Source organism: Triturus cristatus, chromosome 11 (assembly GCF_964204655.1).
Source record: "Triturus cristatus chromosome 11, aTriCri1.1, whole genome shotgun sequence".
Lineage (NCBI taxonomy): Eukaryota > Metazoa > Chordata > Amphibia > Caudata > Salamandridae > Triturus > Triturus cristatus.
Genome location: NC_140594.1, coordinates 756,313,882 through 756,337,936, shown reverse-complemented (window position 1 = coordinate 756,337,936; position 24,055 = coordinate 756,313,882).

Below are 24,055 nucleotides of genomic sequence, written 5' to 3'. Positions count from 1 at the left end.
TGCTTTATAATCACATTTAGTTTGCACTCACATATATTCTGTGTGACTAATGTATGAGAAAAAAAGAGGAACACTAGATGATTGCGTATTCTCATGATTAACCCGTTCTGTGCCTATGACGAGCTGGACTCGTCATGGAGCACAGTCGCGCTGTGCCCATGACGAGTCCAGCTCGTCATGGCACCCACCCACGGGGGAAGCGCTGGCGCTCCCCCCGTGAGTGGTCGATCTTTTTTTTTTTAATTGGGAAGGCAGGGGAAGACCTTCCCCTGCCTCCCCCCGCCCCCTCCCCCGCGTCATCAATGACATCAGCGCGCGAGGTTTCCCTTTTGTTCTCCGAGGCGCAGGAAGCCATTTGCTTCCTGCGCGTCGGAGAGCAAAGGTGAGTTTTGGGGCTGGGGAGGGGGATCTTGGAGATCGGTGGGTTAGGTAGGGTGGGGGCACAATGTTGGGAGGAGTAGCAATGTTTTATTTTAGGCTCCGCTTTGTTCGTGCGCTTGGTTTGACTTATTTGCAGTTACTTGCTTGTGAAATTGATCCAAAAAAGAAACACACGCTTTCGAGAGATGCCCTTTTTCTCTTGTTTTTTCTCTGAGGGGTGCTGCTAGCGTGGGAAAGGGAGGTGGGGGGGTGGGGGCGAAATAAAGTAAGACAGAGGGGTTGCAAAGTGGCCAGATTGATTTTATTTGCATCCAAAGACACCAGCATCATTTGAGTTTGCCAGTGAAGTGCTACTTTCGTTTTCTCGTCTTCCTTTGAACAGCATTGTTGTTCCCAGGGGGGGGCGAAATAAAGTAAGACAGAGGGTTGCAAAGTGGCCAGATTGATTTTATTTGCATCCAAATACACCAGCATCACAGAGTTTGCCAGTGAAGTGCTACTTTCGTTTTCTCGTCTTCCTTTGAACAGCATTGTTGTTCCCAGGGGGGGCGAAATAAAGTAAGATAGAGGGGTTGCAAAGTGGCCAGATTGATTTTATTTACATCCAAATACACCAGCATCACAGAGTTTGCCAGTGAAGTGCTACTTTCGTTTTCTCTTCTTTCTTTGAACAGCATTGTTGTTCCCAGGGGGGTGCGAAAAAAAGTAAGACAGAGGGGTTGCAAAGTGGCCAGATTGATTTTATTTACATCCAAATACACCAGCATCACAGAGTTTGCCAGTGAAGCGCTACTTTCGTTTTCTCTTCTTTCTTTGAACAGCATTGTTGTTCCCGGGGGGGGCGAAATAAAGTAAGACAGAGGGTTTGCAAAGTGGCCAGATTGTTTTTTTTTATTTTACATCCAAATACACCAGCATCACAGAGTTTGCCAGTGAAGTGCTACTTTCGTTTTCTCGTCTTCCTTTGAACAGCATTGTTGTTCCCAGGGGGGGGGGGGCGAAATAAAGTAAGACATAGGGGTTGCAAAGTGGCCAGATTGATTTTATTTACATCCAAATACACCAGCATCACAGAGTTTGCCAGTGAAGCGCTACTTTCGTTTTCTCTTCTTTCTTTGAACAGCATTGTTGTTCCCAGGGGGGGCGAAATAAAGTAAGACAGAGGAGTTGCAAAGTGGCCAGATTGTTTTCTTTTATTTTACATCCAAATACACCAGCATCACAGAGTTTGCCAGTGAAGTGCTACTTTCGTTTTCTCGTCTTCCTTTGAACAGCATTGTTGTTCCCGGGGGGGCAAGATAAAGTAAGACATAGGGGTTGCAAAGTGGCCAGATTGATTTTATTTACATCCAAATACACCAGCATCACAGAGTTTGCCAGTGAAGCGCTACTTTCGTTTTCTCTTCTTTCTTTGAACAGCATTGTTGTTTCCAGGGGGGGCAAAATAAAGTAAGACAGAGGGGTTGCAAAGTGGCTAGATTGTTTTTTTTTACATCAAAATACACCAGCATCACAGAGTTTGCCAGTGAAGTGCTACTTTCGTTTTCTCGTCTTCCTTTGAACAGCATTGTTGTTTCCAGGGTGGGAGAGTGTACCATTCCTGGAGGGACCTGGTTGATGGGTGAATTGGAAAACACAATGTGCACCATGGCTCTGTGTTTATGGATGTGGTCTACCATACTGCTTATGTTTTGTAAGGATGTAAGCAATGGACAGTGAAATGGTTCCTTTCAGGGCCCTCTAGTCATGTCCATAACTTTTCAGGTGAAACCACTCTCTGATTTGTGAATAGTTAGTGAGAGATCGTTTAGGTAACCATGTTGTTTCTGCTTACATTTCACATGCTTTGCATTCCCTATGAGTGGTTGCTTTTTTTTTTTTTTTTAGGCAGCGTATTACTCTTATCAAGTGCATAATTTGAATTGAGCCACATCCAAGTGTTTATAGCGGGCACAATTAGGTTATAGCTGAAGGCAGTGTGAGTTTCTCTTAGTGGGCAAGTATGGCGTTCAGTGGGGATGTGGCACTATGGCCGGAGCTCTTGAATTTGGAACTGGGAACCGGGTTCAGCATTCATGACCAGTTCACCACACCACTGTACTGAGGGAGCACATTCCCATGCTAGACCGTAGAAGGCCCCACTAGACCTTAGAAGGCTTGATGTCTTAGCACAAGCAGGTGTACTGTAGTGGTGTCAATTGTGGGTTATCCTTGAAGGCCTGTCCACCACAATCCATACTGAAGTTCATCTCCAGTGTTGCGGGCAGGCCTACGAAGCAGCACACCCTAGAGCAACAGTGATCCAGTCGCAGTGACTGTCACTGAGGTCACATGAACCTTGAGCAGGTTAGGGCGATGCGAACGGTGTGACCTCAATGGGTACCTATTTCGGGTGGGTGTTTGCATTGTGATGAGGGGATTACCAGGTAATTATTCACGCAGCTCTCTGATGGATGTCACATGAGGTAAAATACTGCAATAAATGGCAGACACTCTGAAAACAAGAGCAAACGTTATTTTACTTGAGGCAATGGTGGTAATTGTGCATGTATCAAAAGCAAACAAAATACAAGAGGTAGCAAACAATACGTTACAAGAGGAAAAGTGACATGTGTGCAAGTTACAAAAGAGTACAAAGTACAAGTAGAGGTATAAAAGTGCAATAAATGGCAGACACGCAAAACACAGGAACACACTGGGAAGGCACTTCTACGGGCATGGAGAACAGAATTTCCTATAATGTAAAGACTTCCTTCAGACAATAGAGAGGGTGTGAATTAACTTTGGAAGTGTCTTTGCAGGAGGAGAACTTTGAGGTCAGTTTTGAAGGACTGGGAAGAGGGAGGGGGTGGTCCGGAGCTAAGGCTCAGTTCCAGATTCTCGCCGCGTTGCTTGTAAAGGATTGGGCCATCGATCTTTCCTTCTTGAAAGTGGGAGGTTCTAGTAATACATTTTGCGCAGTACGTGATGGTCTAGAGCATTATATGCATATGTGACAATAAAGTTTTTTTCTCCTTTTTATTCTAGTCTAAAGCTTTTCGACAGAGGTTGTTCTGCAGTTTTGTGTAGTTGCATTGTTTTGGTAAGAATTTTTTGTTGTTGTTGTATTTACTCCAAATGAGTAATATTATAATGTCTGAATGAATTTTTTTGTAAGTGATGTCATAATGGCGGCATATTTACTTAGTGGTTTGAGCATGAAATTCTTTGCGATGTGTTTTGCATAGTCTTATGTGTAATTGCTTTTCTCTTTCTTTTTTAGTGGGATATTGTTGATCCATACTGTGTCTGTACAGAGTAGGTGGTGGTGAGTAGTTTAGCTGCCTCTGGCAAGTGAGTGGTATTGTTTTGGAGTATATATGAGTTTTTGATAAAGGTGCTTTTTGTTTATTACTTATTTTACAAAGTGTTTGTTGTTGTTGACTTGTTTGACAAGTTACCTTTATTTTTTGGGAGCATTCATGAGTGGTAAAGTGAACTGCCTGGTCTGTATTCTTTGAAAAATTTGATTCTGTTTCAAGGTTGGCGTTAGTGCAATGTGTTTAGTTTCTGATTTTGTGTTTGTAGATTTGTATCTATTTGCGATTTGTTTGTGTTTTTATTTTTGTCTAAAAAAAATCCTAAATGTGTTGGCGGTGTGTGTGGACTGGCACTTGGTTGGCGGTGTGCGTGGACTGGTATTTGGCTGCCGGTGTGCCTGGACTGGCGATTGGCTGGCGGTGTGCCTGGACTGGCGCTTGGCTAGCGGTGTGCGTGGACTGGTGTTTAGCTAGCGGTGTGCTTGGACTGGCGCTCGGCTAGCGGTGTGCGTGGACTGGCGCTCGGCTGGCTGTGTGTGAGTAGTGACTTGCTGCTGGTCACTACACACACTGCTAGCTGAGTGCCACTCCACGCAATCCATCAGCTTGTGTAGTTGCTGTGTCAGGAATGTGGGCGTGTGAAAGTGATGGGCCCTTGAATGGCGCTGTGTGCTGGTGTGATTTTTGTTATGTGATGGGCCCGCGGCTGGCGGTGTGAATGGTTTTGTATGTCTCACACGTATGAAAGGTGTATGAATGGCCTGTAAAGAGGTTGGTGCCTTGTCGTGGCTTTACAGCTCACGAGCTGTGAGTCAATGGTTCAGTTTCTCGCCCTTTCAATTATTAACAGTGCATTTCATTTTTGTGAAATCACTTGCTAATACAATTGTATATACTGAACCATCACTCACCCTCGTGCCAAATCCAACCAGTATGTGTGTGTGCTTGAGGATTAGATGGCTGTGCAGTAATATTTCTGAAGCAGGGTGTACCTTGCCCCTTTTGTGAATTTTGTAATGTGTTGTTTTTGTGCCTGGTGGTGCGAATGGTCTTGTGTGTATCACGTATGAATGGTGTGTGAATGGCCTGTAAAGCGGTTGGTGCCTTGCCGTGGCGTTACAGCTCACGAGCTGCGAGTCATTGGTTCAATTTTTTCTCCATTTAATTATTGACAGTGCATTTCATTTTTGTGAAATCTCCTGTTAATAAAATTTAATATACTGAACCATCACTTGCCCTCGTGCCAAATCCAACCAATATGTGTGTGCGTTTGAGGAATAGATGGCTGTGCAGGAATCTTTGTCTTTTTAGTTTCTCTGCCAAGGTGTATGTTCCATGTAAGAATAACCCACCAACTGTAGATATTGTCGTAAACCCACGGGAGTTCTTGGTGATGTCTCTCTTGTGAATTCCAAAAATTTATTTTATCCACAATGTCCTGCAAACCTCAAAATGTCGTTCACATTTTACATGCAATATTGTGCTGAAATTCTCACGCTGTAGAAACAAACAATGTCAAAACGATCTTGTTTTGCAACGGGGTCAACTGTCTTTTTGGCCTGTGCTCGGCGGCCATCTAGGGAAACCTACCAAACCCACACATTTCTGAAAACTAGACACCCTGGGGCTTCCAGGGAGGTATGGCTTGCGTGGATCCCCCAACGTTTCCTTACCCAGAATCCCCTGCAAACCTCAATTTTAGCTGAAAAAATCACTTTTTTCACACATTTTTGTGAAAAAAGTGATTTTTTCAGCTAAAATTGAGGTTTGCAGGGGATTCTGGGTAAGGAAACGTTGGGGGATCCACGCAAGCCATACCTCCCTGGAAGCCCCCGGGTGTCTAGTTTTCAGACATTTATGGGTTTGGTAGGTTTCCCTAGATGGCCGCCGAGCACCGGGCCAAAAACCGAGGTGACCCCCCTTGCAAAACCAGGTGGTTTTGAGATTGTCAATTTCGATGTCACCACACTACGTTTTGGGCCCTTGCCTGTCGCGGGTACTTGGGCCTCCCACACAAGTGAGGCACCATTTTTACCGGGAGACCCAGGGGAACGCTGGGAGGTGGGAAATTTGAGTGAGGCCGGTGATGCCACAACTTTCCCACACAAAAATGTGTGAAAAAAAGTGATTTTTTCAGCTACAATTGAGGTTTGCAGGGGATTCTGGGTAAGGAAACGTTGGGGGATCCACGCAAGCCATACCTCCCTGGAAGCCCCCGGGTGTCTAGTTTTCAGAAATGTATGGGTTTGGTAGGTTTCCCTAGATGGCCGCCGAGCACCGGGCCAAAAACCCAAGTGACCCCCTTGCAAAACCAGGTGGTTTTGAGATTGTCAATTTTGATGTCATCACACTACGTTTTGGGCCCTTGCCTGTCGCGGGTACTTGGGCCTCCCACACAAGTGAGGCACCATTTTTACCGGGAGACCCAGGGGAACGCTGGGAGGTGGGAAATTTGAGTGAGCCCGGTGATGCCACAACTTTCCCACACACAAATGTGTGAAAAAGTGATTTTTTCAGCTAAAATTGAGGTTTGCAAGGGATTCTGGGTAAGGAAACGTTGGGGGATCCACGCAAGCCATACCTCCCTGGAAGCCCCCGGGTGTCTAGTTTTCAGAAATGTATGGGTTTGGTAGGTTTCCCTAGATGGCCGCCGTGCATCGGGCCAAAAACCCAAATGACCCCCCTTGCAAAACCAGGTGGTTTTGAGCTAGGCAATTTTGATGTTACCTCACTACTTTTTGTGCCGTTTCCTGTCGCGGGCACTAGGCCAACACACACAAGTGATGTACCATTTTTCTCGTAAGACTTTGGGGAACGCGGGGTGGGTGGAAATTTGTGGATCCACGCAGATTCTGGAACTTTCCACCACAGAAATGTGGGGAAAATGTGTTTTTAAAAAAAAAATTGTAGGTTTGCAAGGGATTCTGGGTAACAGACCCTGGTGGGAGGCAGTCAAGTCACCCCATCCTGGATTCCCCTGGGTGTCTAGTTTTCAAAAATGTATAGGTTTGATAGGTTGCCCAAGGTGCCCGCAGAGCTAGGGTTCAAAAACTACAGCTAGTTTACCAGGCAGGTCGCTCCCCTCACCGCTACGCAGCCCCCTGTGTGACGCTTGCCGCTGCTGTGACCTGACTGCCTGCGACCGAGTGCCAGTGCCCCCCTTCTCTTTTGTACCCGAGTGAGTGCCTGCCTTCATTTGTGCCTTCATTTTGCCTCCTTTTGTGCCCTTTTGTACCTGTGTATTTTTGTTGCCCAGTTGTGCGCCATCCCCTCTGCCCTGATTGCGATCCCTTTCTCTTCTGTTCCCGTGCCTCGCCGCCCGCTTCCCGCCACCGCGTCCCGTAGCTCCGCCCCCTCACACCCCATTGGCCGCCCCGCTCCCACCTCCCAGCTGCTCCTCCCTCCCTCTCCCACTCATATGGAGGCCGCGCAGCGGCTGCGCGCAGCGGGCGCGCCGCTGGTGCGCCGTTGGCGCGCCTAAGGCAAGCCTGTCTGCGCCCGTCCGTCTCTGGCCCGCGCCCAGCGCCGGACCCCCTGGCCCCCGCAGATGCCAGCCCACCCGCCAGACCTACAACGCCGCCACTCTCATCGCACTCAACACCGGCCGAATCCCCGGCTGCTGCCGCGCCGCCCCAAGACGCACCCCCGGACTCTTCACCTGCCAATCCTGCAAATTCTCCTGCATCCGGACCCGCACCACACCCGCCAAGCCAGGCACCAGCAGCAACCACCTGAAGTGCATCCTGCTCAACACCCGCTCCGTCCACAGACACGCCGTGGATTTTGGAACCTGCTCGACACCACATCTCCAGACGTCGCCTTCCTCACGGAAACATGGATGAACGCCTCCTCAGCGCCCGACATCGCCATCGCCATCCCGGACGGATACAAGATCACCCGGACGGACCGCGCCAACCAGACATGAGGAGGCCTCGCCATCGTCCACAAGAACACCATCCGCATCACGACCAACTCCGACGACACCCTCACAGCCGCCGAACATCTTCACTTCCAGATTCACACCGACCCCAAGACCACACTCATCTACAGACCCCCAGGACCCCGCACACAATTCAGTGAAGACATCGCTGACTTCATCAGCCCACACGCCCTCCCCTCCGCTGACTACATCCTCCTAGGGGACCTTAACTTCCACCTGGAGAACAACAGCGACAACAACACCACCACCCTGCTGGACAACCTCGCCAACCTCGGACTCAAGCAACTGGTGAACACCCCCACACATTACGCCGGACACACACTTGACCCAGTCTTCTCCAGCAAGCACATCTCCTTCAGCCACTCCACCGGACTCCACTGGACAGACCACAGCTGCGTCCATTTCAGCTTCAGAAGAACCACGACTCACCACCACCAGCAACAGGCTCCCTGCAGGAGCTGGAACAAGATCACAACCGACCAGCTCTCCACAGCACTGAGCCAGAACCCTCCCGCCAGCTCAACGGACCCCAACCAAGCAGTCAACAACCTCTCACAGTGGATCACCAACTGCGCCAACGACCTCGCACCCCTGAAAAACCATGCCAACAGGACCAAAAGCAAGACAGCCCCCTGGTTCAACGACGACCTCAAAGACTCCAAGAAGAACTGCCGCACCCTCGAGAAAGCCTGGCGAAAAAACCCGACTACAGACAACATGAACGCCCTCAAGCACGCCTCCCGCAATCACCACCAGCTGATCCACACCACCAAGAGGACAGCATTCAAGGAACGACTAGACAACAACGCACACAACAGCAAGGAACTCTTCAACATCGTCAAAGAGCTCTCCAACCCCAGCGCCGGAAACAACGACATCACTCCCTCACAAGACATCTGCGACTCACTGGCCTCGTTCTTTCACCGCAAGATCGCCGACATACACAACAGCTTCGGCGCACAGACCACGCACCCAACCACCAAACCGACACCCCCCACCACCACCCTCCGCGCCTGGACCCCGGTCAGCACCGAAGACACCATCCGCACGATGAACACCATCCACTCCGGATCACCAACCGACCCATGCCCCCACCACATCTTCAACAAGGCCTACTCCGTCATCGCATCCCAACTCCGGGACATCATCAACTGCTCCTTCAACACCGTCACCTTCCCGGAGAGCTGGAAGCATGCCGAACTCAGCGCCCTCCTGAAGAAACCATCAGCAGACCCCACCGACCTCAAGAACTACCGCCCCATCTCGCCCCTCCCGTTTCCTGCCAAAGTCATCGGGAAGACCGTCAACAGACAGCTTGCCACCTTCCTCGAGACGAACGGATCCCTCGACCACTCGCAGTCCGGCTTCAGAGCCAACCACAGCACCGAGACCGCCCTCATCGCAGCCACTGATGACATCCGAACCTTGCTCGACAACGGGGAAACAGCGGCCCTCATCCTCCTAGACCTCTCCGCAGCATTCGATACTGTCTGCCACCACACCCTGGTGCAGCGCCTCCGCAAAATCGGAATCCAAGAGAAGGTCCTGGAGTGGATCATCTCATTCCTCGCCGGAAGAACCCAGAGAGTCCGCCTCCCCCCGTTCAGGTCCGAGGCCACCGAAGTCATCTGCGGCGTACCACAAGGATCTTCACTCAGCCCCACCCTCTTCAACGTCTACATGAGCCCCCTCGCAGCCATCGCACGCCAACACAACCTCAACATCATCTCCTACGCCAACGACACCCAGCTGAGCCTCTCCCTCACCAACGACCCAGCCACCGCCAGAACCAACCTACACGAAGGGATGAAAGACGTAGCCGAGTGGATGACGAACAGCCGCCTGAAACTGAACTCAGACAAAACGGAAGTCCTCATCCTCGGACCATCACCCTCTGCCTGGGACGATTCCTGGTGGCCCCCTGCCCTGGGCAGCGCACCCAAACCAACGGACCACGCACGCAACCTGGGCTTCATCCTGGACTCCTCCCTCTCGATGACCAGACAAGTCAACGCCGTCTCATCATCATGCTTCAACATCCTAAGCATGCTCCGAAAGATCTTCCGATGGATCCCCACCGAAACCAGGAAGACGGTCACCCAGGCACTCGTCACCAGCCGTTTGGACTACGGTAACACCCTCTACACCGGAACCACAGCCAAACTACAGAAAAGCCTCCAACGCATCCAGAACGCCTCCGCACGACTCATCCTGGACATCCCCCGACACAGCCACATCTCCGGACACCTGAAAGACCTTCACTGGCTCCCCGTCAGCAAGAGAATCACGTTCCGACTCCTCACCCACGCACACAAAGCCCTCCACGACCTGGGCCCCAGGTACCTCAACAACCGCCTGACCTTCTACACTCCCACCCGCCAGCTACGATCGTCCAGCCACGCCCTCGCCTCCGTTCCACGCATTCGAAGAGCCACCAAGGGAGGAAGATCCTTCTCCTACCTGGCAGCCAAGACTTGGAACTCCCTCCCCATCCACCTCCGTCTTACCCAAGACCACCCGCCTTCAGGAAGCATCTCAAGACCTGGCTGTTCGAGCAGTAGCGGACCCCCCTTCCCCAGCGCCTTGAGACCCTCTGGGTGAGTAGCGCACTTTACAAATTTCTTGATTGATTGATTGATTGAGCTAGTCATTTTGCCAAAAAAGGGTCATTTTTCACTGTGAAATTGAGGTGTGACCACGTTGCGTTTTGCGCCGTTTCCTGTCGCGGGCACTAGGCCGACCCACACAAGTGAGGTACCGTTTTTCTCGTAAGACTTTGGGGAACGCGGGGTGGGTGGAAATTTGTGGATTCACGCAGATTCCGGAACTTTCCACGACAGAAATGTGGGGAAAATGTGTGTTTTTTTGACAGTTTTTTAGGTTAGCAAGGGATTCTGGGTAACAGACCCTGGTGGGAGGCAGTCAAGTCACCCCATCCTGGATTCCCCTGGGTGTCTAGTTTTCAAAAATGTATAGGTTTGCTAGGTTTCCCAAGGTGCCCGCAGAGCTAGGGTTCAAAAACTACAGCTAGTCATTTTGCCAAAAAAGGGTCATTTTTCACTGCGAAATTGAGGTGTGACCATGTTGCGTTTTGCGCCGTTTCCTGTCGCGGGCACTAGGCCGACCGACACAAGTGAGGTACCATTGTTCTCGTAAGACTTTGGGGAACGCGGGGTGGGTGGAAATTTGTGGATCCACGCAGATTCCAGAACTTTCCACGACAGAAATGTGGGGAAAATTTGGTTTTTTTGACAGTTTTTTAGGTTTGCAAGGGATTCTGGGTAACAGACCCTGGTGGGAGGCAGTCAAGTCACCCCATCCTGGATTCCCCTGGGTGTCTAGTTTTCAAAAATGTATAGGTTTGCTAGGTTTCCCAAGGTGCCCGCAGAGCTAGGGTTCAAAAACTACAGCTAGTCATTTTGCCAAAAAAGAGTCATTTTTCACTGCGAAATTGAGGTGTGACCACGTTGCGTTTTGCGCCGTTTCCTGTCGCGGGCACTAGGCCGACCCACACAAGTGAGGTACCGTTTCTCTCGTAAGACTTTGGGGAACGCGGGGTGGGTGGAAATTTGTGGATCCACGTAGATTCCGGAACTTTCCACGACAGAAATGTGGGGAAAATGTGTTTTTTTGACAATTTTTTAGGTTTGCAAGGGATTCTGGGTAACAGACCCTGGTGGGAGGCTGTCAAGTCACCCCATCCTGGATTCCCCTGGGTGTCTAGTTTTCAAAAATGTATAGGTTTGCTAGGTTTCCCAAGGTGCCCGCAGAGCTAGGGTTAAAAAAATACAGCTAGTCATTTTGCCAAAAAAGGGTCATTTTTCACTGCGAAATTGAGGTGTGACCACGTTGCGTTTTGCGCCGTTTCCTGTCGCGGGCACTAGGCCGACCCACACAAGTGACGTTCCATTTTTCTCGTAAGACTTTGGGGAACGCGGGGTGGGTGGAAATTTGTGGATCCACGCAGATTCCGGAACTTTTCACGACAGAAATGTGGGGAAAATGTGTTTTTTTGGACAATTTCTTAGGTTTGCAAGGGATTCTGGGTAACAGACCCTGGTGGGAGGCAGTCAAGTCACCCCATCCTGGATTTCCCTGGGTGTCTAGTTTTCAAAAATGCATAGGTTTGCTAGGTTTCCCAAGGTGCCCGCAGAGCTAGGGTTCAAAAACTACAGCTAGTCATTTTGCCAAAAAAGGGTCATTTTTCACTGCGAAATTGAGGTGTGACCACGTTGCGTTTTGCGCCGTTTCCTGTCGCGGGCACTAGGCCGACCCACACAAGTGAGGTACCGTTTTTCTCGTAAGACTTTGGGGGACGCGGGGTGGGTGGAAATTTGTGGATCCACGCAGATTCCGGAACTTTCCACGACAGAAATTTGGGGAAAATTTGTTTTTTGTGACAATTGTTTAGGTTTGCAAGGGATTCTGGGTAACAGACCCTGGTGGGAGGCAGTCAAGGCACTCCATCCTGGATTCCCCTGGGTGTTTAGTTTTCAAAAATGTATAGGTTTGCTAGGTTTCCCAAGGTGCCCACAGAGTTAGGGTTCAAAAACTACAGCTAGTCATTTTGACAAAAAAGGGTCATTTTTCACTGCGAAATTGAGGTGTGACCATGTTGCGTTTTGCGCCGTTTCCTGTCGCCTGCACTAGGCCGACCGACACAAGTGAGGTACCATTGTTCTCGTAAGACTTTGGGGAACGCGGGGTGGGTGGAAATTTGTGGATCCACGCAGATTCCAGAACTTTCCACGACAGAAATGTGGGGAAAATTTGGTTTTTTTGACAGTTTTTTAGGTTTGCAAGGGATTCTGGGTAACAGACCCTGGTGGGAGGCAGTCAAGTCACCCCATCCTGGATTCCCCTGGGTGTCTAGTTTTCAAAAATGTATAGGTTTGCTAGGTTTCCCAAGGTGCCCGCAGAGCTAGGGTTAAAAAAATACAGCTAGTCATTTTGCCAAAAAAGGGTCATTTTTCACTGCGAAATTGAGGTGTGACCACGTTGCGTTTTGCGCCGTTTCCTGTCGCGGGCACTAGGCCGACCCACACAAGTGACGTTCCATTTTTCTCGTAAGACTTTGGGGAACGCGGGGTGGGTGGAAATTTGTGGATCCACGCAGATTCCGGAACTTTTCACGACAGAAATGTGGGGAAAATGTGTTTTTTTGGACAATTTCTTAGGTTTGCAAGGGATTCTGGGTAACAGACCCTGGTGGGAGGCAGTCAAGTCACCCCATCCTGGATTTCCCTGGGTGTCTAGTTTTCAAAAATGCATAGGTTTGCTAGGTTTCCCAAGGTGCCCGCAGAGCTAGGGTTCAAAAACTACAGCTAGTCATTTTGCCAAAAAAGGGTCATTTTTCACTGCGAAATTGAGGTGTGACCACGTTGCGTTTTGCGCCGTTTCCTGTCGCGGGCACTAGGCCGACCCACACAAGTGAGGTACCGTTTTTCTCGTAAGACTTTGGGGAACGCGGGGTGGGTGGAAATTTGTGGATCCACGCAGATTCCGGAACTTTCCACCACAGAAATGTGGGGAAAATTTGTTTTTTGTGACAATTTTTTAGGTTTGCAAGGGATTCTGGGTAACAGACCCTGGTGGGAGGCAGTCAAGTCACTCCATCCTGGCTTCCCCTGGGTGTCTAGTTTTCAAAAATGTATAGGTTTGCTAGGTTGCCCAAGGTGCCCGCAGAGCTAGGGTTCAAAAACTACAGCTAGTCATTTTGACAAAAAAGGGTCATTTTTCACTGCGAAATTGAGGTGTGACCACGTTGCGTTTTGCGCCGTTTCCAGTCGCGGGCACTAGGCCGACCCACACAAGTGAAGTACCGTTTTTCTTGTAAGACTTTGGGGAACGCGGGGTGGGTGGAAATTTGTGGATCCACGCAGATTCCGGAACTTTCCACGACAGAAATGTGGGGAAAATGTGGTTTGTTTGACAATTTTTTAGGTTTGCAAGGGATTCTGGGTAACAGACCCTGGTGGGAGGCAGTCAAGTCACCCCATCCTGGCTTCCCCTGGGTGTCTAGTTTTCAAAAATGTATAGGTTTGCTAGGTTTCCCAAGGTGCCCGCAGAGCTAGGGTTCAAAAACTAGAGCTAGGCACTTTGCAAAAAAAGGGTAAATTTTCACTGCGATATTGAGTTGTGAGCACGTTGCGTTTTGCACCGTTTCCTGTCGTGGGCACTATGCCTACCCACACAAGTGAGGTACCATTTTTATCGGGAGACTTAGGGTAATTCAGATTTGTAAAGGAACCGTGATTATCTATTGACTTTCGATGCATTTCTGCCTTCCAAATGAAAGATATTGTGTAAAAAAAAAAGTCATTCTAAAAAATGACTGATAATTCTCATGCTAGTATGAGTATTCCCAATTTCAGAAATGTGCAAATATCTACTGTTTCTAAACTCTATATTTTGTTCCCATTTCAGAAATACATAGGTGTCTTTCATACCGATTTTTCCATGTACACATTTTTACAGAATAATTACTATATACCCGGTACATAATAAAAAACCATTGCAAGTTGCTGCTCAGTTTTTGGCTCTGGGTTCGTCGGGTTCTTGGTGAACCTACAAGTCCTATATATCCCCACAACCAGTAATGTCCAGCGGATGCAACGGTATATTGCTTTCAAAGAGCTATCATAATTAGAAGAAGTTACAGGTGAAAACGTTGACACAAAAGGTTGTTTTTTTCAACTAATTTTCAATTTATCCTATATTTAACTGTTTGTTTCTATAAAAACACCTTGATGGATCTACACAAATGACCCCTTGCTGAATTTAGAATTTTGTCTTCTTCTCGAAAATATATAGTTTTCCAGGATCCATTATTGCTTTTGTACCCATTTCTGCCATTAACTGGGAGGAGGTCAAAAGCACAAAAAATAGCAAAAATCGGCTATGTCCCAGAAAAATGGCAAAACTGTGTAAAAAATGTTGGGTTTCTGACAAAAGTCTGGTATCCCCTAAAATCTGGGAAAATGGTGATTTCAACCCCACAAACCCTTTTTTGATAACATTTACAGGCAAAAACCCAGATGCTTTCATTTGCAGCCCGTTTTTCCCATTTTTCCGAAAAAAAACCAAAATTTTGCTGTATTTTGGCTCATTTCTGTGACCCCTCTAGGAGAATCCACAAACCCTGAGTACCTTTAGAATCCCCATGATGTTGGAAGAAAAGGACGCAAATTTGGCGTGAATACCTTATGTGGTCAAAAAGTTACAGGGGCCTAAACACGCTCTACCCCAAATAGCCAAAAAAAGGCTTGGCACAGGAGGGGGAAAAGGCCTGGCAGCGAAGGGGTTATCTGGATTTTCATGTGTACTTTAGAAATGTAACTGGCAAGGGGGTGCATTAGCATTATATTAAAAGATAACAACCCACATGTGTTTACTGATTTTTTTTATATCTCACTGATAACCCCTAGTATATTAAGACTCGCCACTCATAACTGTTTAAATTTGCTGAAAGTATTTCTTACTTGTTTATAGAAAGTGCGCACATAATGTAACTTGTGCATTGTTAATTTAGCCTAACTATAGGACTGAAATGCATTCCTAATGTATTTTTCAGCTAACGTTTGAATCTGTATTCTGCTTGTATTGTGGAATGTTGCAGGTATCTTGTGTTCCCACTGCAGGTGGACATGGCTTCATTATTTGAGAGAAAGAATTATTGTACCTAGTAGATAGAGAGGCCTGAGAAGGAGAAATGCGATAACAGATGGAGGACGAGTTCACACGGGAGAAGGAGATGAAACATACGAAATATCACTGCGTGTGAACATGGAGGCGGAGAAAGGAATCCAGGGGGTGCTGGAAATGGAAATGTGCTAGTGACATGAGGGAAGGTGCCTTAGTTCTGTGATTGTTTATGTTGTGATGTAGTTAGGAACAGCTGACACTCTACTTTAGAACGCCTTGAGGTATAGACCTCATCTTGAGCTTTGTGGCTTTATGCTGCCTGACCCTGATTGGAGTCACTTCTTATGAAGGCTCTAATGGCTGCCACCTTTCTTCCTCACCTGTCTTAAACTTACTCTAGATCAGAATTCCCATTTTAAGGTTGTGTCGGGATAGTTAGGGATTGGTAGGACTTTGTTGGAAACTTGATGCAATCCAAAGTGCATTTTTGTCTTTTTGTCTTTTGTTGTGGTTATCGAGTGTCATTTTCTTTTTTCTTTACTGCCTTAATTGGTTTCGGAAATTCAACTTCATTCTGTTTACTTTGTATTTTTACACCATAATCCTTCAGTTGGTGTATATTAATCTGTTTCTGCATTTGAATTAAACAAACTAACTCAATTTAGTTGTTGACCTGGCCCACGCACCTCTGTTAAATGAAGCGCGCAGTGCTGTGTGTGGAGCGCGCACACACAGCACATCAAACAAGAATGTTCGCGCCGCTGCTTATAAAAAGCGAGCGGTGTGAAAAACTGGTGTTTCTTTCATGTAGAGCCTGGTTGCTGTGCATACTTTGTGCTTTTGTTTAAGTATTCATGTTAATTGCAGCGCTGTCACTAGCTGCAATTAACATGAATACTTTAAACAAAAGCACACAATCTGCCCATCACCCTGCAGCATTTCTCTCCTTAATAGAGCGCAGCTGTGGTGTGATTTACACTTTTCTGTGCTTGGCATAGTGTGCCACCCTACTTGGATTGTGCTGTTTCTGTCATTGCATCCAGATATATGATACAATAAGTAACATCATACCCAGGGCTTTAAGTGGGATGAAAAACTGGGGGTCTCGCAAAGGGGCGTGGCCAGTGTAATTAAGGGCGTGGATTAAGACACATAAGCTAAAGGGCGTGGCTTAAGACACATAAGCAAAAAATCTGTACTTAGCATAGTGTACCGCCCGACTTGTATTGTGCTGTTTCTGTCATTGCATCCAGATATATGATACAACAAGTAACATCATCCCTACAAGTCAGGACTTTTGGCTTTGTCAATGGTTGTTAGTTGCATAAGATAAATAAGCAGCAACTATGGCTTGTATGTAATATTGAAAAGGCTTCAACTTAAAGCCCTGGTGACACCACGACAATGTTGCTGCTCCTGAGTTTCGGAAAGAGAAGGGAAATCCAGAGAGAAAATGACTCTCTTTAAAGGATTTCCCATCCCCTACAAAGTAGGGTGACCAGATCGTGCGACCCAAAAACCGGGACATTTCGCAAAAATAGAGGAAGGACTACAAATTTACATCAATAAAGTGGCAAATAATGACAGTCCTCATCCTCATAGAAACACAGAACAGGCACTAAGAAAATTAATAAAATGTAATTTTTAAAACCAGCCTCATGCCTGTTAATTAAACTGCTTACTTATAACAGCTGCTTACTAGCCCTGCTTTGGAACACTTAAAAAAATGCCTCTCACTGTTTTTAGTTCACCCTCTCAAAAAACAGGACATGAGCCACTTTTACAGAAATCTGCCGGTGCAACTGTTGAAAAACCTGGATGGTCCAGACAAATCCGGGACTCCCGGTCACCCTACCTACAAGGCTCACCTGGCATGACGTCATGCACTAACTTCTCTACTAGTGAGCAGTGTGAGCACACGCACATCGATGTGCCTAGTGTCACTGCAGTCTTGAAAAAAACGGACTGCCTGTGCCAGGGCACAAAACAGAGCCCGGTAGAGACCCGTTTCGAGGCCCCCTTTAAAAAACTGCCGGTGCTCAGCACCGGTGAGACCTGGCCCACTTAACGCCCTGCTCATACCTACAAGTCGGACTATTGACTTTGTAAGTGGTTGCTAGTTGCATAAGATAAATACGCAGCAACAATGGCTTGTATAAATTAAATCCATCTGAATTTGAAAACAGCAAAACTCTCCAGCCATCTTTCTAGTTGTGATGAGGCTGCCAATTACAGAGACTTGCTTGAGTGTCTGTTATGGTCACGCTGGTAGTACAGTTTTAACAACCCCTTTTGACAAAATGTGAAATTTTAACAAGAAGCAGTTTGACTGTTCATGGGATTTGCTTTTTTGTACTTGCATATATTAGGGCGAAAGGGGGTGATCTGTACAAAACTCAGCTCTGAAATTCATCAGGTTAAGCAGACTGTCTTGTGATAGGAGCTTGCCATACATCTTGTAGTGCATCTTCCGTACTGTGGTTGGGACAGAAAAGTGACTAATGGGAATTCAACAGTTGACTTGCTTCTAAATATTTTTCAAATTGTAGGGTGATTATTCTTTCCAGGTTTAATAGGGTCAGAGGAAGGAAGAAAGGGGAAATGTTTGTTTTAAAGCTCTGGTGACACCACGACAATGTTGCTGCCCCTGAGTTTCAAAAAGAGAAGGGAAGCAAGTGTTAGTGAAGAGAATACTCCAGACAGATGGATCAGTCATTTACAGCTGCCAGCTGCTTAGACCTGCATCTTGGCAAGATAAAAAATCTTGGCAAGGCCTAACCAGCCTTCCACCCTTCTTAGTTCAGGTGAGCACGGTTACATAGAGCAAGCGTTTAGAAATGACAAGATGGCGAAAAAGGCTCCTTATAGAACCCCCCCAACGTCAATATGCAGACGCTCTACTTCTGAAACATTGCCATACCATACTCGCTGTCTTCTCTGACATATCTTTTGTCCTTTTTTCTTCCACTCCCCAGCTGCTCTCGCCATCTCCTTCTCTTCTTTTTCTTCTTCCTCATATCAGTCCCGTTCAACGTTTACCCACTTGCCCCTTCTCCCCATCCTATTCTTGTCTCCATTTCCCTCTCACTGCCTGTTCTTTGCTTTCTCTCTTACCGGTTTTCCATTCTCCGTTCTCCCTCCCAGTTCTCCAAAGCCTCTGGCAGCCTTTCCCTTTCCATCCCTCTCTTACCAATTTCTCCATTACCCCTTCCCCATTTCTCGTCTTTGTGCCCTGACTTTTTTTCTACTTCATTCCTCTCTCCCTCTTTCTCCGCCACCAAATCCTATTTCTCTCTAGTTTCCTCTCCTTTTCCTTCAGGCTATGTTCCGATTTTGAAAACACATACCACTATCCCTGAATACTACATGGAAGCACATTTAGAATTTGGACCAGTGTGCCTCTGCAGTGTCGTGTCCTGGCCAAAAAGGACATGAAAAAGCTGAAATTGGATCATAAATCCAAAGCTGTTCTGATCAGGGGCCCCAGAAATAAGTTTGGCCCAGGCACTCAAAATCCTTAAGCTGGCCCTGTGCATTTGTTAAAGTTTTCATGGTAATCGCAGCACCCATCATGAGCTGCAATTAACACGAAAACCTTAACAAATGCACACAATCACTCCGCAGCCCAACCCTATTAAGAAAAGAAATGCAGCAACATAGCTGCCAAGGTTTCAAATTGCAATGTGGGATGTTTTCATAATTTCACTGAAAGAGTGGAAAAGGAGCACTCCAATTTTGAGCTAGGTAAAATTATTTGTTTTGAAGTAAAGTTTTTCTTACAAGGGTGCTGAGGTACTAAGTCCGCTGTCACTGCGGATATATGAACATGAAGAAATACAGTGGGAAAACCCACTTAGTGCCTCGCACTGTTCACTGGTTGGGGAAATAACCCAAACGAAACGTCACAAAATTAAGTGTAAGTTCTTGGTAAGTAACATAAAACAAGAGTATTTAATTATACCAATGTTAATGCGGTTCTCGGATCATTATTTTAACATTGTTGATGAAACAATTCTGTTGTACATCATAATAATCATTCTTAATTAGGTGTACATTGAACATGGAGCATTGAACATGAAATAATAATGTTGAAAACAGTGCAATGATGAAGGTTTTTGTCATATCGTTGGTAAAAGTGCCCAATGCATTTCGGGAGCCTTAAAATCCCTTCGTCAGGGGCCAACCTAAAATAAATATGAACATTGTGAATATTTCATGTAGTTTGCAAAAATGTAAGATCAATGATGCACTGGTGGGTGTTAGTAGATGCGTGGATTCATGCCGGTGATTATTGAAAGTTTCTGTTACCAAAACTGTGAGTACAATGTTGAAGGGTGGTGGAAGGTGGAAAGTGGAAAGTGAAAAACATAGAGCCCAAAGTGAAAGAAGCTGTTGAGGTTTAGTAGCGACTAAAAAGATAAAGGTATTGAAAGAACTTTCGTTGTGGTGGTCAGACATTGAAATAATGCCTGCGAAAATAGATGATGCCGAGAATCCAAAAAGTCCAAAGAACTGTGCAACAAGATAATAGAATAGAGGCAATACGACTGTCTGGCTCACCTTGGTGGCAGGATGTAGAAAATAACAGAAAAGGGACAAAAACGATGAATGAAACTGTGGTTCAAAAAAATCTGTGTAAAAATATAGCAATCAGTATCATGGGACGGAAGCACTCTGGGAAACATGATGCATGTCGTGCTAGAAAGCGCTTACCTTAGATCACTGGAAGTGAAATAGCAGCGCTACGTTAACGAAGAAGGATTCCATGCAAACGAAAGACACCGGAGAATGGTGATCGTTGAGAATCTCAGGACGCATGAACGTTTGGAAGAAGGACGTCTAAGAGGAATGAAAAGGAGATTCACGTTTGTACTAGGATGCAAAATCAATATGTGGGATGAAAAATGGATCTGGGAGCAGGGAGCTTACCTGAAATTGAATGGTGCGATCGTGCTCATGAAACGCGGAGCCTTTCGGGGAAACCCGGAACTCGTCGAATAAGGAGCGCGGTGATTGGGTAGGACACCTCGCTGGTTTTTAAAAGAACCGGACTGGATAGAACTGGCGTGTCAGCCGAAAGAGATAGAAAGAATACTACGGGATACTGTCAGGAGAGTTGATGAACGGAAAAAATACTGTGAGGTGTTGTAGTGAAATACGAGTGAACTAAAAAATGAACCGGAGTAGAATATGACAATTGAAATAGGATAAAAAATGGGAATGAACGTATGAGAAAAATAAATGAAGAGTCAAAAAGTTTTAAGGAATGGAGAAGCGAGTGTGTCTATGTGGAGGGGAACAATAAAGTTATTGAAAAAACGTAACGAGCGAAAAATTCGTGAATGGAACATGTGTATGGTATTACTATGTAGGGTTCCCAGGACAGAAAAGAAGAAGAGATGCGAAGTGAGAGTTAGTTCGAATGCAGAGTGTATGTTTAAACATGACAGTGAAAAAAATGCATGTGATTATTATTTCAATAACAAATTCAGTATGGCACAATCAATGCTGCGAATACAATAAAGGTTCCAAACAATATAACCTGTGGAAGTGTATAAATGGGTGTGGCCCTTGCTGGGTAAATCTGAGAGGTGGGGAGGGTAAATGTGGGTCCTGAGGTGTTGAAAGGATTTGGATAGGAAGAAAGTTAGGTGAGAATAATTCTACAAGAAACAACTCATGTCAATCCGGTCATTAAGGCCGGATGGAATCAAGGTATTGAGATATTTAATCCAATAAATTTCTCTTTGAAGGAGTTTTTGTATAATGTCTACTACAGGTGTAGTTTTGACTAATTCAACAATCTGAAATCTGAGTTGAGATATGGTATGATTTGCTTCCTTCCAATGGGTGGCTAGTGGAGAGGTGATACTGAAGTTCCTGATTTTGCTTTTATGTTCTGTGATTCTAACCTTTATTTTTCGTTCCGTTTTCCCAATGTAAGCTTTGCCACAGGGTAAGCCTTAATTTCACTGTCATTATTTGTGCCTTTTGAACAGGGCCGGCTTTAGTGCTGGTGGCGCCTGGTGTGACAATGTTTGTTGGCGCCCCAATGACCACCTCCACCACGGATACTCTCATTACCAACCTTTTCTCCATAACCCCTCTCTCTTTCATATTTATTTTGTTTAATAGCGCCACTCATACCCGTGTAAGGTGTTAAGCACTTTACATCGCATACACATTGCACAGAGACACTGAATCATAGTGTGTAAATCAATGTATAGGAAATGTTACATCAGACAGAGGAATAAAATGTCTCTTCTTAACAGAGCTGGGCTGCTAGGGTTTTACGCAAACGTTTGGAGTGATATTTGGCACTGCACACATGCGCGGTGTGGTTTCTGGCACACATAGCCATGGCTGCTGCGCACAGAGACCATACACTGCCGCACAAAGAGGAAAGAAATTAGAGGGAACATTGCCTGGGACCAGGAAAATTTTAATTCTAGTTATTTCAAAATGAGTTTTCTCTTTACCTCTCATGCTGCTTAAAAAGAACAATCAGTTCAGATAATTTAACAGTATGGGTTCAAGGTCTCCCACTCATACTAACACCCTTTTGCCTAACTATAGGCTCTGTTTCGTACACCTAACATTTCTCCAAAGACTATACTGCGCTCCCCTTAAACTCCAGTAAATGGGCTTTGCAGAGAATGCCAGGGTGGGTCAGCTTCTTGCACTTGACTTGGCAATACATAGCGGAATACTGGAAGCAGACATTGGGAGTGAGTGATAGAGGACATTATTCCAGCTGTGCTCCCACAACAGCCTGTTGTGGCCATTCTAGGATACATGAAGGATGTCCCCGTCAGCGCCCTCAGCTTACCACAATGCTGTCATTAAGAGGCAGGTGGCTGTGCACTCTGGGCACGCTACGGTAACCACTATTTGTAGCAGGTTAGCTGAGGCCAACTTTTGCCAAGAAAAATTGTCAGTGCTGGTCACTTATGCGGGCGTCTAGTAGACCTAGGGATATTTGGGCACCCTTTGAGATGTACATAGCCACTTGACCCATTCCGTAAGCAGAGAAACAGCGCAACTGGCTGGTATTGAAATGGGGAATTATGCTTTGTCCCACAACCGTGCCCCCCTTTGCTGAACGCACACAAATCCTAGAGTTTTATAACGCCCCTGCAGGACTCTGGACTTTCATGGGCCCTGGCACCTGGGCCTCCATCTCTAACTCCGCCACCATGCATGCAACTGAGCACAAACTTTGTTCTAATTTTTGGAACTCCTGAGTGGAGATGTGCATACATTTGTCTGTTCTCTGTACACTTTAATGAAAATACCAATAAAACAAACTAAAATAAAAACTTTCTAAACTACTAACTCTAAAAACAAACTTAAAAAAGTATTTAAAATAATTTTCCATTTAAAAAAAACCTAACCCCAGAGACGTGATCGGCTGAGCAAGATGGCGGACGATTAGCCTGTTTTGCTCCTGGGACATCGCCAAACATACTGCACTCTCCTGCTTCAAATTTGTTTAGTCTGCAGCTTAGCAGAGCGGGGTCACTTGTGACCCTGAAGAAGCTCTCCGGCTCTGACCAAGGCGAGGCAGCCCTAGGAACCATTGTGGTTGGTCCGGGCCTGGCTGCACCTAGGGATCCCTGCGTCCTTGATGGTGGGGCACTTTGGCTGGAGCCTTGCCCCTTCTGCACCCTGGCAATCTCAGCTACAGCACGGCACGATGGAGCTCGGCAGGTGCATGTGACTTTACAGGTGGCACCCGGCCCCCATAGCACTGAGGTTAGACTGGGAGTGCTCTGCGTGCACTTCACCTGCTGCAAGCAGACCCTAGGCACTGTGGACTAGGCTGTCCTTTGTGGAATTGGATTGTGCAGGCTGAGGGTTTCACCCCGAAGATTCTCCATTTACCCTGCTATCTAGTGGTTTTTGCAGCCCGGGAGAGGAAGCCGGACCTACCATCGCTGCTGCTGTCATCACGTGGTGCCCCACAAAAACAGACGGATGGTGTATTCTGCCTTTGGGAGAGGTGTTGGCTGCCCTATGAATGGGGGATCTGCGGTCTCATACTCCAGTAGATTTACTCTGAAGGATGGTGCCTATTGCCCCTTCATAGAGGGGAGGTGCCCTTACTCCGCAAGACTTCTGATGGCTGGTTTCAGCTGTGGCCTGCAATTGTGGAGCGATGCTGTGGACGGGTGATGGTGGTGACCAGGGGCATACCCTTCCTCCCTTTATTTCGATGGACTGCTTGTGTCTCCCTCAATGGTGGTGGCAGGCAGGTCTGCTCGGTTGAACCTTTGGAACTGGTTATGGGCAGGTGGGGTGTTGTGGCCCCACCTTCATCATGGCCAAAGACAAAGCACACCAGAAACAAGGAAAGCTTGACTAATTCGCTAAAGCCCTCCCCAGGATGAGACGCCCAACAGGCTATGGACACGAAGGGGGCAGGGGATATCTTCGCAATTGATGGTGCCTGCTCGAACACTGACACAATCTTGCAAGCCATCCAGTCCCTCGAAACAAAGATTGGGGAGGTGAGGACAGACGTTGCCATCCTACAACAAGTTCTACATAATACCACCTCCTGGGTCACTGAGATGGAAAACCGAATAGCTACCTTGGAGGACACCGTCGCGACCCTTCGACCAAACAGTCCCAAAACTACAATGCTCCAATCGTTGAAAGTTAGCCCGCATTGAAAATGCAGAGGATTGCTCCCTAAGACACAGTCTACACATCCTTGGGTTCCCAGAAGGTTGTGGAGGATCTCAACCCAAGGGATGTCTGGAAACCTGGCTCAAAACCTTCTTAGCCG